This window comes from Protopterus annectens, chromosome 7.part0 (assembly GCF_019279795.1).
Source record: "Protopterus annectens isolate FY-2018-M chromosome 7.part0, PAN1.0, whole genome shotgun sequence".
Classification (NCBI taxonomy): Eukaryota; Metazoa; Chordata; order Ceratodontiformes; family Protopteridae; genus Protopterus; species Protopterus annectens.
In genome coordinates this window covers 1,622,451,727-1,622,464,029 of record NC_056739.1, presented here as the reverse complement: position 1 = coordinate 1,622,464,029, position 12,303 = coordinate 1,622,451,727, and positions in this window count along the sequence as shown.

The following is a 12,303-nucleotide window of genomic DNA, read 5'->3' as shown; positions in this document are numbered from 1 at the left end:
CCCCTGAAAAGAGGACACTGGCCTAGTGGGATTAACCTAGTCAACAAACAGAAATTTAAATAAATAAGCCAGCCTCCACTGAATGTCAACACAGCAACAACCTTAATTGCCTCCCTGGGCAAGCTGACATTGGACATTTACTTCCATCCTTTACCATTGGTTTCTCACACACTCTGGTTGTAGACTAATCCCAGGGCATCCAAGTCACTGACATGTCTTCATTCTCCTCTATCATAGAGCTAATTGCATTAAGATGTATTCTTGATGAGGAGGAACATTACTGTTGTTAAATGTTAGCAAGGAGTTATGATGAACAAATACAAAAATATTAACATCTCTCACACACACACACACACACACACACACACACACACACACACACACACACGTGTGTATGTATATATGAGTAGTTTTATTAATCAATAAATCAAAACTCCCAAATATTGAAATCTGTTTTGTTGACAAAACAGATGGTAAGCAGGTATGAATATGCCCTTTTCCCAGGGACTGTGCAATTTTGAAATTAGTATATATAATTAGCATGGAATGTGGGTGCAAGAAACCCATACCATGTATTTAAACCTATTAGAAACACTAACTATCCAACCCAATACCATATTCATGGATTTTGATCTCTAACTGTCATTGTATGATGGTATTACCATACATTACTGAACACACTGGATTTACTGGAAAGATGTATGCTACAGAACCAACTGTGCAGATTGACAGCCCACATCTGATGAAGTTTTACAAATGAAAACGTAATTCAGGACATCAATGCAGAGCTTTGTTTTTGTGCTTTGGTTGTGACATTAAGGGAAGAGAATCCGACTGTCTGCGAGCTTTATTGTATGCCTTCCAAGGTCTGTTGTTTGTTTTACAAGTAATCTTTGTGGACCTAGTGCAATTTTCTTTGGATATTCATGGGTGTCATTAATTACCCCACTATTAACTGGGAATCCTACATGACACCAAACGTACATGCACAGAGATTCCTGGATTTTGTAAACACAAACTCCCTGGACCAAATAGTCAATAAACCAACCAAGGGTGCAACCATACTGGATCTGGTACTCACTAATATGGGAGATTGCTGCACAACCCCTACTGTAATGCCTTACCTGGTAAGGTCAGACCACAAAATGGTCTCCTTTGAAGTAAAAATAAAACCTGGACCCCCAGCTAAACCTGGAATATTCAGGAACTAGTCTAAGGCTAACCTCCTGCTATTAAGTGAGAACCTGGCAAAATTTTAAGCCCCCATAAACCCTGACAACACTTCTGCCTACGCAGAACTGTTCACAGAAACCCTGTACAAGCATGTTAACAGCTGCATAGAGGCAGCTGTACCCACCAGGAAGATGTACAGAACTAGCTCAAAAAACAAAATCAGTTGGCTGTATAACAAGAGGAAGAAAATCATGGCAAAAATTAGAAGGTGCAGCACCCAGCAGAATAAAAGCACTCTCATCAAACTAAACAAACAACTCAGAGGGCAAATAAAGTCTACCAAAGCCAAATTTGAGGTAAGTTTGGCCTCCTAGGCCAAGGACAACCAAAAAACATTCTTTAGCAATCTCCTCAACATCAAAAGTAATACACAATTGTGTACAGAACTCATTGTAAATGGAGTCACCTATACTGAGCCAGAAGATATAACAAACCTCTTTGCTAATAAATTCAGCTCAAACTTTACCCGTCTCCCCCTCATCCTTCCCTCAAGAAATATCATCAAATATAACTCCCCCTGCTATCACTTCCTTTTGGTTACTACAGAACAGGTACGTAATGCTCTCTCTAAGATATAAAATATTTATTTTATTTTTATTTTATTTATTTATTAAATAATAAATAAAAATAAATGCAGATACATTGTCTGCATTTATATTCCACCCAGCAAGAATGATAATACTCTAGAAAATATCTTACATTGGCTAGCTTCTAACTATCCCCAGGAAACCATTGTCTTGGGGGACTTTAACATTGATTGGAACATCTGTTTCTCTGAAACTCCCTCCACCCATTTAAACCTCCACGGGTTACTCAGATCATTGCCACCCCCACCAGATTTAGCAAAAATAGAGTCAAAGATAGCATCCTTGATTGGATACTTATTAACAGCCACCCCCAAAAGTACAAGTCAGGTACATTACCTGATGATCTAAGTGATCACTGCCTTACCTATATTATTAGGCTCAAAGCCGACATTCCCAACCAGCCCACCTACAAAACTATAAGAAAGGTTAGGAACTTTAACCTTGACAACTTCCAAAATGAACTCAAAGCATGTAATTGGAATGTCTTGAAATGACTCCCATTACAAGAAGCAGTTGAGTACTTCAATACCAGATTTCTGGCTATCCTTAACCACCATGCTCCTACCTGTACCATCCGTGTAAAAGCCACAGTTGCACCGTGGCTATCTAAAGAAACAAAAAACAAAATTAAACTAAGAAACAATGCCTGGGCCAGGTGGCATGTTACCAAAGCCCCTATGGACCAAGCAAGATACCGGCAGCTAAGGAACCAGACCAAAAAATCTGTCATTCTAGACAAAAAAAAAACACTTCACCCTCCTACAACAAAAATATCAGCTAAAACCTCAAAAGTTCTGGGCTGGTATTAACAATCTTCTCTACCCAGGCCATTCCGCCACTCCTACCCATCAGCTGCCCTTGATAAAATCCCTGTAGAAATTGAAACCAGCTTCACCTCCTTCTTTAATGAAACTATCCAGTCTCTAGATACCCATCTCACTCCATCGGACACAAACACCAGCTCTGGCACATCTAGCCCTGATCCACCCAGCACCCAACCCATTTTTACCTTTCAAACTGTACCTACTATCCTGATCCAGACTTTAATCAAAAAGTTAAGACCTACTACACTAGCTGCCGACCACCTCACAGATGAACATCTTCAAAAAGCAGCAGATGCCATAGCACTTCCAATTTCTATTCTGATCAACATATCCATCTCAGAAGGATCCATCCCAGCAATATGGAAAATATCATGTTATACCTCTCCATAAAGGAGTAAGTTCCACAGAATTATCTAACTTTAGACCTATAGCTATTGTTTCACCGCTAGCTAAAATCATGGAAAGATGCATATACAAACAAATCATGCACTTTCTTATTCAAAACGGAAAGCTTGCCAACTCTCAGCACGGCTTTAGGCCATTCCACAGTACCACCACGGCTCTTCTATCTTTCTCTAATGTAATCAATCTTCATCGTAACAACAACAAACTATCTTCAGCACTCTTCCTAGATCTCTCAAAAGCTTTCGATATGGTCAACCATCAGCTACTGTTCAATACCCTACAAACCAACGGTTTAGACCAACACGCATTACAATGGTTTCACTCCTACCTAAACGGTAGACAGAAGGCTGTCTTATGGTAGAGCAAGCTGTCATCCCAACTTCCTCTAACCCTAGGTGTCCCACAGGGGTCCATACTAGGTCCCTTTCTTTTCTCTATCTTTATCAATGATCTGCACACCACCATTCCAATAGCCACCTGCATCCAATATGCAGATGACTCAGTGCTAATATGCCTCCGCCTCCTCTCCTACACAACTTCTAACCCTCACCCAGACCACTTTCAGCACTGTAGAAACATGGCTAGCTAATCGCCACCTGCTTCTAAATCCTAACAAAACCAAGCTACTACTTTTCTCCACTAACCGCAGAATTTTTTTTCCTTCCTTCAACATCATATCTAGCAATGACACCATTATCTCCCCTGATGACCACACAAAGCTTCTAGGAGTGATAACAGACAACAAGCTTAAATTTGATAAACATGTCAATCACAATATTAAGTCCGTCAACAAAAAACTTGGCTTCCTGTACAGAGCAAAGCCTTTCCTCACCCCCTAGCTAGGGTAGCTGTTGCAAGATCACACCTCCTCTCTACCCTTATGTATGCCTCCCCTGTTTTCACCAACCTATCCAAAACCGATCTCAACAAATTATCATGATGTTACAATCATATAGCCAGATTCGCTACTGGCATGGCTTTTAGGGGTCTATATTAGAACCGCGAAAATCCTATTCACCAAATACATAAACATTGACACATATTAAGGGAACTGCGAATACACTGAACACCCTAAACCACGAAATTCAAAATCTCGAACCGTCATAGTTGGCCAACCCCACCGCCTGCTACATACTACTTACCTAAACAAAATAAATAAACCACATGCATACACTAACCAAAACCCTACTTCTAACCCTAAAGTAAATCTTGCATATACTACCATGTATGCACTTACCTTAACACGCACTCTAACCCTAAGGTCCGTATCTATCGCACACTTACCTTACAGAGCTATACCGCAGAAGGGCCAACCATGACAATTCGACATTTCGGATTTCGCGCTTCAGGATGATCGGTGTTTTTGCGGTTCGATGAATATGTGTCGACATTTCCGTATTCGGGAAAGTGGATCTTTGCGGTTTTAATAGGGAACCAGCTTTTAGGACCCACCATTGCCAGAACCTCAAGGCACTGGGATGACTAGAATATCCTACCCTTCTACAGTTTAACCAGCTTATAGTAGTGCATAAAATACTCCATCAACCTGATAACACCCCTGTCTCAAAAATATTCTCACCCCTCATAGTGCCCCCAGGCTATTACGCTCAGCTGATAAACTAATGATACTGACCCAAAAATACAACAACTCTGCAGGTGATGCTATATTTGCCAACTCAACTGGTAAAATCTGGAATCTACTCCCCAATACCATTACCAAGGAAACCACACTACTGCAAAATAAACAGCACCAGAATTACCCGTTCTAAAGACTTAAACCTTGCCTGTGATATAAATAGGACCTGCTGGAGAGATAGGTATGTATCCCAGAGACTACCCCATCTATGGAACAGTCTCCCCATCCATGTGAAACAGAGTTCCTCCCTAACCCAATTCAAGTGCAACTTAAAAAAACTGGATGAGAAACCAGAAATTCATCCCCCATCCTACATATAGGTTCATAGGTAGGTTCATAGGTAGGTACTAGGCTATCGGCCCTGGGGCCTATACAGGCCCAGCCAAAAAGGTACCGTGGCTTTTGCCACCCAAGAAAATTATTTTCCTGTGCCACTGTCGAGCAGAGCCACAGAAGTGATCCCTGGGGTGAATTTCCTATTTCCCATCCAATCATCAAGATTTCTCTTGAAGAGTGCTAATGAGGACCTTTGTTTGATATAGATAGGTAGTTTATTCCAGAGTATGGGAAGTCTCTGGGACAGGAATCTATCCCTCCAGCATGTTCTGTTTATTGCGGTGACAAGGTTTAGGCCCCTAGAGTGTGTAGCTCAGAGGGATTGGGATTTCTTTAAGTGGAGCATGTCCAACAGCTCTGGGTTTGACATAGCTTTGTATGTTAGACATAGATCACCTCTGAGTAGGCTTGTGAGGTATTTCTGCGGCCTTTACAGTTGTTGTAGATGTCTTGTGAGGTATATACCAAAAGTGGCGATGAACTCTATAATGGGTCTAATGAGTGACGAGTAGAGGGGAACAATGACCTCTTTTTTTCCTGGCTTTGGTTCAACATACCCTGTTAAGATGAATATTAATGAGAAAAACAACTTTAACTTTAATTATAAACAATTACCTATGCACAAGCCCTCACACAAGAAAAGGAACAGGCATTTATGTCTTCTTCAGCCCCTTTTCCAATGGACATTCCAGTGACAACAGGGACTCAATATCCAATAAACAAATGGAATAATCAAGAAAACGGGAAAGGAAAAGGAAAGAAAAGATGAATGAGGTTAAAAATATTTGGAATTTGAGTGATTTTGATTTATATGTTAACCATGTTGCAGATCTTGAGAAGAGATTTTCATTTTATTCCTTTACAAAGAGCAAATCTAAATCTGCGGTGGTGGTGCTGCGGTAGCGTTGTCACCTCACAGTAAGACGCTGTCCAGTTCGATTCTCAGCTAGAGCGTCTTCTGAGTGGAAACATGCGTGAATGGGCGTACCTTCATTGAAGGTTGTGCATCAGGGCTGGCAACTCGGCACGTAAAAATCAGCTGCCAATCATTAGCGATCCGGAGTTCCGCTGTGGCGACCCCTAACCGGGAAAAGCCGAAAGACACAACAACAACAAAGAGCAAATCTAACAAAATTATTGATTGATCTCAAGTTATATATCAGAAAATTATATCTTCACTATACATTATATGATGTTCCACACTTTTCACAAAAAGACATAGGGTTCAGAAAGCACACTAGTTGTAATCCAGTTTTACATTCTACTTTACAAGTTTTTAATGATGTATGCAAAACTGACTCAAGACAAAAATCACATAAGAATAATAAAAGTAAGTTCTTTAATTTGTCTGAAACAGAAAGAAAAGCTTTATATAATTTATCAGTCAATGAAGATATTCATGTCATGAAAGCTAATAAGGGTAATGGAATAGTAATCATGAACATTAGTGATTATAAACAATGTTTAATATTTATTTATTGCATTTGTTAACCGGGAAAGCCCACTGGGCCTAGAAAGAGCCCATTTTCAGTGGACGACCAGGGGGAAAAGCTCCACAATAATTACATACAAAAGTAAAAATGTTAATGCATAGAACAACGTATTTCGAGCAGTACTTTTACATTTAAAGAAGGTAATAGCAACAGCAGTGATAATGTTTACAATCAGGAATAAATATAGAAGTAAAGATGGCATGCATTCAAGATAACACGAGTATGAATATATTTGATTGATATGCTTAAAGATGGTGATTGTTATAAAGAAGTTACTAACTTTGAAATCAATCAGTTTTTTGAGATAGCCAAATTAATTTTTGACTTTGACTAGTCAAGGTTACATATATTTTGAACTTCATGATTTTTTTAAAGTAGAATGTCCTAAATGGCTAGAGTTTTTGGTATACTAAAAATTCACAAAAATAATTTAAAGCCACCTTTCAGACCAGAACGTATATACATTTACTTCAATAAAATTCATAATTTCATAGTACAGGCATCTGAATTTTATCTAAGAGATTCACGGCATCTGTTGGAATAATACATGATTGTATTTGGTGATGTTAGACATTACAGCATTATACACCAGCATTCATCAAGAACAAGGTACTAAATTTGTTAGAAAATATTTAATAAAATTCATTGAATTTGATAACAAATGTATAAACACAACTTGTTTCCTCCTAGAAATAGCTTGAGAAAATATTTTTTTCATTTCCTGTAACAAATATTTCAAACAGATAAAAAGAGTAGCCATGGGTGCTAGGGTTGCACCTGTGTTTGCCAATTTAGTAATGGTATAGTGAGAAGAGGAGTATCTAAATACACATTTTTATTTATAAAGGTGTTTTTTATAAATGATTTATAGATGATCTATTTTTTATTGGTGTGGAACATCAGTAGAATTCAAGCAGTTCTTTGTAGATTTAAATAGTAGTACCAAGTTTTTGAATTTTACTTTAAACAGTAAGGGTGAAGTTGCTAACTTTTTGGATTTAACTATTACAATAAAAAAACCTGAAGAAAGTTTTTAAAGTAAATTGTACAAAAAGGACACCTTTGTTAACAGTCATTTACACAGATGAAGTATACATCCAGTGTACATGAAAAGAAATGTGGTGAAAGGGCAATTCATCAGACTTAGCAGATTTACCAGTAATGATGAAATATATTTATTAGATGCCAATAATTTAAAAACTTTATTTTTATAAATATTGAGTTTTTAGAGCATATTACGAGTAAGGTATTGACTTTGAGGCAAAGTAAATTTAAACCCATTTTAAAAATGGACAGTATAGCATCAACTAATTCTGTTGAAAAAATACATACAACAAATAATAGGATCATAGGTAACAGGAGGTTACTAGACTAATGACCCTAGGGCCCTTACAAGCTTAGCCAAGCACATCCCCCGTTCCCAAGAATATCAAGGTATTAAGTGGAACTAAGTCAACAACTACTGCCCCTGTCCAAGACGGACACAGGTGAGACTCCCAGAGTGAATTTGTGGTTTCCCATCCAATCATTCAAATTATGCTTAAATAGGGTCATCAAGGGGCTCTGCTTCACCTGAATTGTAAGTTTGTTCCAGGGGAGAGGTAACCTCTGTGAGACATACCTGTCTCTCCATCAAGTCCTGTTGATATCGCATACTAGGCTGAGTTCCCTAGAGCGAGTGCATCTTATACCATTTAATTTATGAATGTGCAGCATTTCCATTACAGCAAAATCTGAGATTGTTTTATATGTAAGGCAGAGGTCACCTGTGAGTAGTCTGCAAGACACAGAGTATAGTGGCAGTGATTTCAGTCTGTCAGCATATGACATATGCTGAAGACCCTGAAGTTTCTTTGTAAGAAAACTCTGAGGTATTTCCAGTTGCTGCAGGTGCCTGGTACGGTACATATCAAAGGTAGCATTGTACTGTATTATTGGCCTGATGAGTGAGGAGTTCAGGGGGGTTATAACCTCTTTTATTCTGAATGCAATGTCCTTATTTATGAGGTGTTTAGTCAAGGTTACATAGATTTTGAACTTCATGATTTTTTTTAAAGTAGAATGTCCTAAATGGCTAGAGGTTTTGGTATACCAAAAATTCACAAAAATAATTTAAAGCCACCTTTCAGACCAGAACGTATATACATTTACTTCGATAAAATTCTTAATTTCAAAGTACAGGCATGTGAATTTTATCTAAGAGATTCAGGGCATCTGTAGCAATAATACATGATTGAATTTGGTGATGTTAAACATTAAAACGTTATACACCAGTATTCATCAAGAACAAGGTATTGAATTTGATTTAAAATATTTAACAAAATTCACTGAATTTGAGAACACACGTATAAACACAACTTGTTTCTTTCTAGAAATAGCTTTAGAAAATATTTTTTTCATTTCTTGTAACAAATATTTCAAACAGAAAAAAGGAGTAGCCATGGGTGCTAGGGTTGCACATATGTTTGCCAATTTAGTAATGGTATAGTGGGAAGAGGAATATCTAAAAACACATTTTTATTTATAAAGGTGTTTTTTTTATAAATGATTTATAGATGATTTATTTTGTATTGGTGTGGAACATCAGTAGAATTCAAGCAGTTCTTTGTAGATTTAAATAGTAGTACCAACTTTTTGAATTTTACTTTAAACAGTATGGGTGAAGTTGCTAACTTTTTGGATTTAACTATTACAAATAAACAAAACTGAAGAAAGTTTTTAAAGTAAATTGTACAAGAAAACAGGAAACCTTGTTAATAGTCATTTACATAGATGAAGTATACATCCAGTGCACATGAAAAGAAATAAAGTGAAAGGGCAATTCATCAGACTTAGCAGATTTACCAGTAATGATGAAACATAGTTATTAGATGCCAATAATCTTAAACTTTATTTTTATAAATATTGAGTTTTTAGAGAATATTACGAGTGAGGTATTGACTTTGAGACAAAGTACATTTAAACTCATTTTAAAAATGGACAGTATAGCATCAACTAATTCTGTTGAAAAAATACATACAACAAATAATAGGATCATAGGTCCTGGTAGGTTACTAGACTAATGACCCTAGGGCTCTTACAAGCCTAGCCAAGCACAACCCCGTTCCCAAGAATATCAAGGTATTAAGCGGAACTAAGTGAACAACTACTGCCCCTGTCCAACAGGGACACAGGTGAAACTCCCAAGGTGAATTTGCGGTTTCCCATCCAATCATTCAAATTATGCTTACATAGGGTCATCAAGGGGCTCTGCTTCACCTGAATTGTAAGCTTGCTCCAGGGGAGAGGTAACCTCTGTGAGACATACCTGTCTCTTCAGCAAGTCCTGTTGATGTTGCATACTAGGTTGAGTTCCCTAGAACTAGTGCATCCTATACCATTTGATTTATGAAGGTGCAGCATTTCCATTACAGCAAGATCTGAGATTGCTTTATATGTAAGACAGAGGTCACCTGTGAGTAGTCTGCAAGACACAGAGTATAGTGACAGTGATTTCAGTCTGTCAACATATGACATATGCTGAAGACCTTGAAGTTTCTTTGTAAGAAAACTCTGAGGTCTTTCCAGTTGCTGCAGGTGCCTGGTAAGGTACATATCAAACGTAACATTGCACTCTATTATTGGCCTGATGAGTGAGGAGTTCAGGGGGGTTATAACCTCTTTTGTTCTGAATGCAATGTCCTTACTTATGAGGTGTTTTTTTATAAATGATTTATAGATGATTTATTTTTTATTGGTGTGAAACATCAGTAGAATTCAAGCAGTTCTTTGTAGATTTAAATAGTAGTACCGACTTTTTGAATTTTACTTTAAACAGTAAGAATGAAGTTGCTAACTTTTTGGATTTAATTATTACAATAAACAAAACTTGAAGAACGTTTTTAAAGTAAATTGTACAAGAAGGACACCTTTGTTAACAGTCATTTACATAGGTGAAGTATACATCCAGTGCACATGAAAAGAAATGTGGTGAAAGGAGAATTCATCAGACTTAGCAGATTTACCAGTAATGATGAAATATATTTATTAGATGCCAATAATCTAAAAACTTTATTTTTATAAATATTGAGTTTTTAGAGAATATTACAAGTGAGGTATTGACTTTGAGACAAAGTAAATTTAAACCCATTTTAAAAATGGATAGTATAGCATCAACTAATTCTGTTGAAAAAATACAACAAATAATAGGATCATAAGTCATAAGAGGTTACTAGGCTAATGACCCTAGGGCCCTTACAAGCCTAGCCAAGCACAACCCCCGTTTCCAAGAATATCAAGGTATTAAGCAGAACTAAGTCAACATCTACTGTCCCTGTCCAAGAGGGACACAGGTGAAACTTCCAAGGTGAATTTGCGGTTTCCCATCCAATCATCCAAATTACGCTTAAATAGGGTCATCAAGGGGCTCTGCTTCACCTGAACTGTAAGTTTGTTCCAGGGGAGAGGTAACTTCTGTGAGACATGCCTGTCTCTCCATCAAGTCCTGTTGATGTCGCATACTAGGTTGAGTTCCCTAGAGCGAGTGCATCTTATACCTTTTGATTTATGAATGTGCAGCATTTCCATTACAGCAGAATCTGAGATTGCTTTATATGTAAGGCAGAGGTCACTTCTGAGTAGTCTGCAAGCCACAGAGTATAGTGACAGTGATTTCAGTCTCTCAACATATGACATGTGCTGAAGACCCTGACGTTTCTTTGTAAGAAAACTCTGAGGTCTTTCCAGTCACTGTAGGTGCCTGGTAAAGTACATATCAAAGGTAGCATTGTACTCTATTACTGGCCTGATGAGTGAGGAGTTCAGGGGCATTATAACTTCTTTTGTTCTGAATGCAATGTCCTTACCTATGAGATGGGCAATGTAGAAAGCCTTTCTTACCACTGTGGAGACTTGGTGGTCAGAGGAAAGGTTGCTGTCAACCTGCATGCCCAAATCTCTAACCACCGATTGCGTGCTTAGGGTGTTGTTATTAATGTGGTAATCTGCAGGGATGTCGTCCTTACAAAAGGGCATGATAATGCATTTTTTTTGCAATGAGTTTTAGCCCATGACTTTGGCAGCAGTTCTTTGTCTGTGTAAGTCCCTCTAGCAGGATGTTGACATCATTTGGGGGACTTGATGACTGCACTGAGTTTGCAATCATCAGCAAACTTTGTCAGCCATAGGCCCTTTGTTTTAGCCTGTACATCCGAGAGGTAGATTCCAAACAATAGGAGCCCCAGCACAGATCCTTGTGGAACACCACTGGATATGGATCTGCTGGTGGAGGTAGTCTCCTATTTTGACTGTGTGCATTCTATCAGTAAGTCAGTTTGCAACCCACCTGGACATATACGGATTGATCTCCAGCTGGGTGAGTTTATCAATGATACCCAAGTAGGGAATTGTGTCAAAGGCCTTTTCCAGGTCTAGGTAGGCCATGTGCATGGATTTGCCTTCATCCAGGGCTTTGATGACTGTCTCAAAGAAGTCCACCAAGTTCAAAAGGCAGGATCTTCCTTTAACAAAGCCAATCTGGGTTGGGTTAAACATTTGAAGGTTTCCTATATCTCTGTTGATAAGGTCCACAACTAGGCTTTCCACAGCCTTGTAGATTAGTCTGGTCAGGCTTATGGGTCTGTAGTTCCCAGGGTCTGTGGAGGTGCATCCTTTATGTAATGGAATGGCAGTTGCTGTTTTCCATTTAGCAGCTACAAAACCAGTGCTGAAACATTGTTAAAAAGAGTACCCAGTGGTGCAGCTAGTGCCTGTTTTAATCTATTTAGAACACAGCTTGGGATATTATCAGG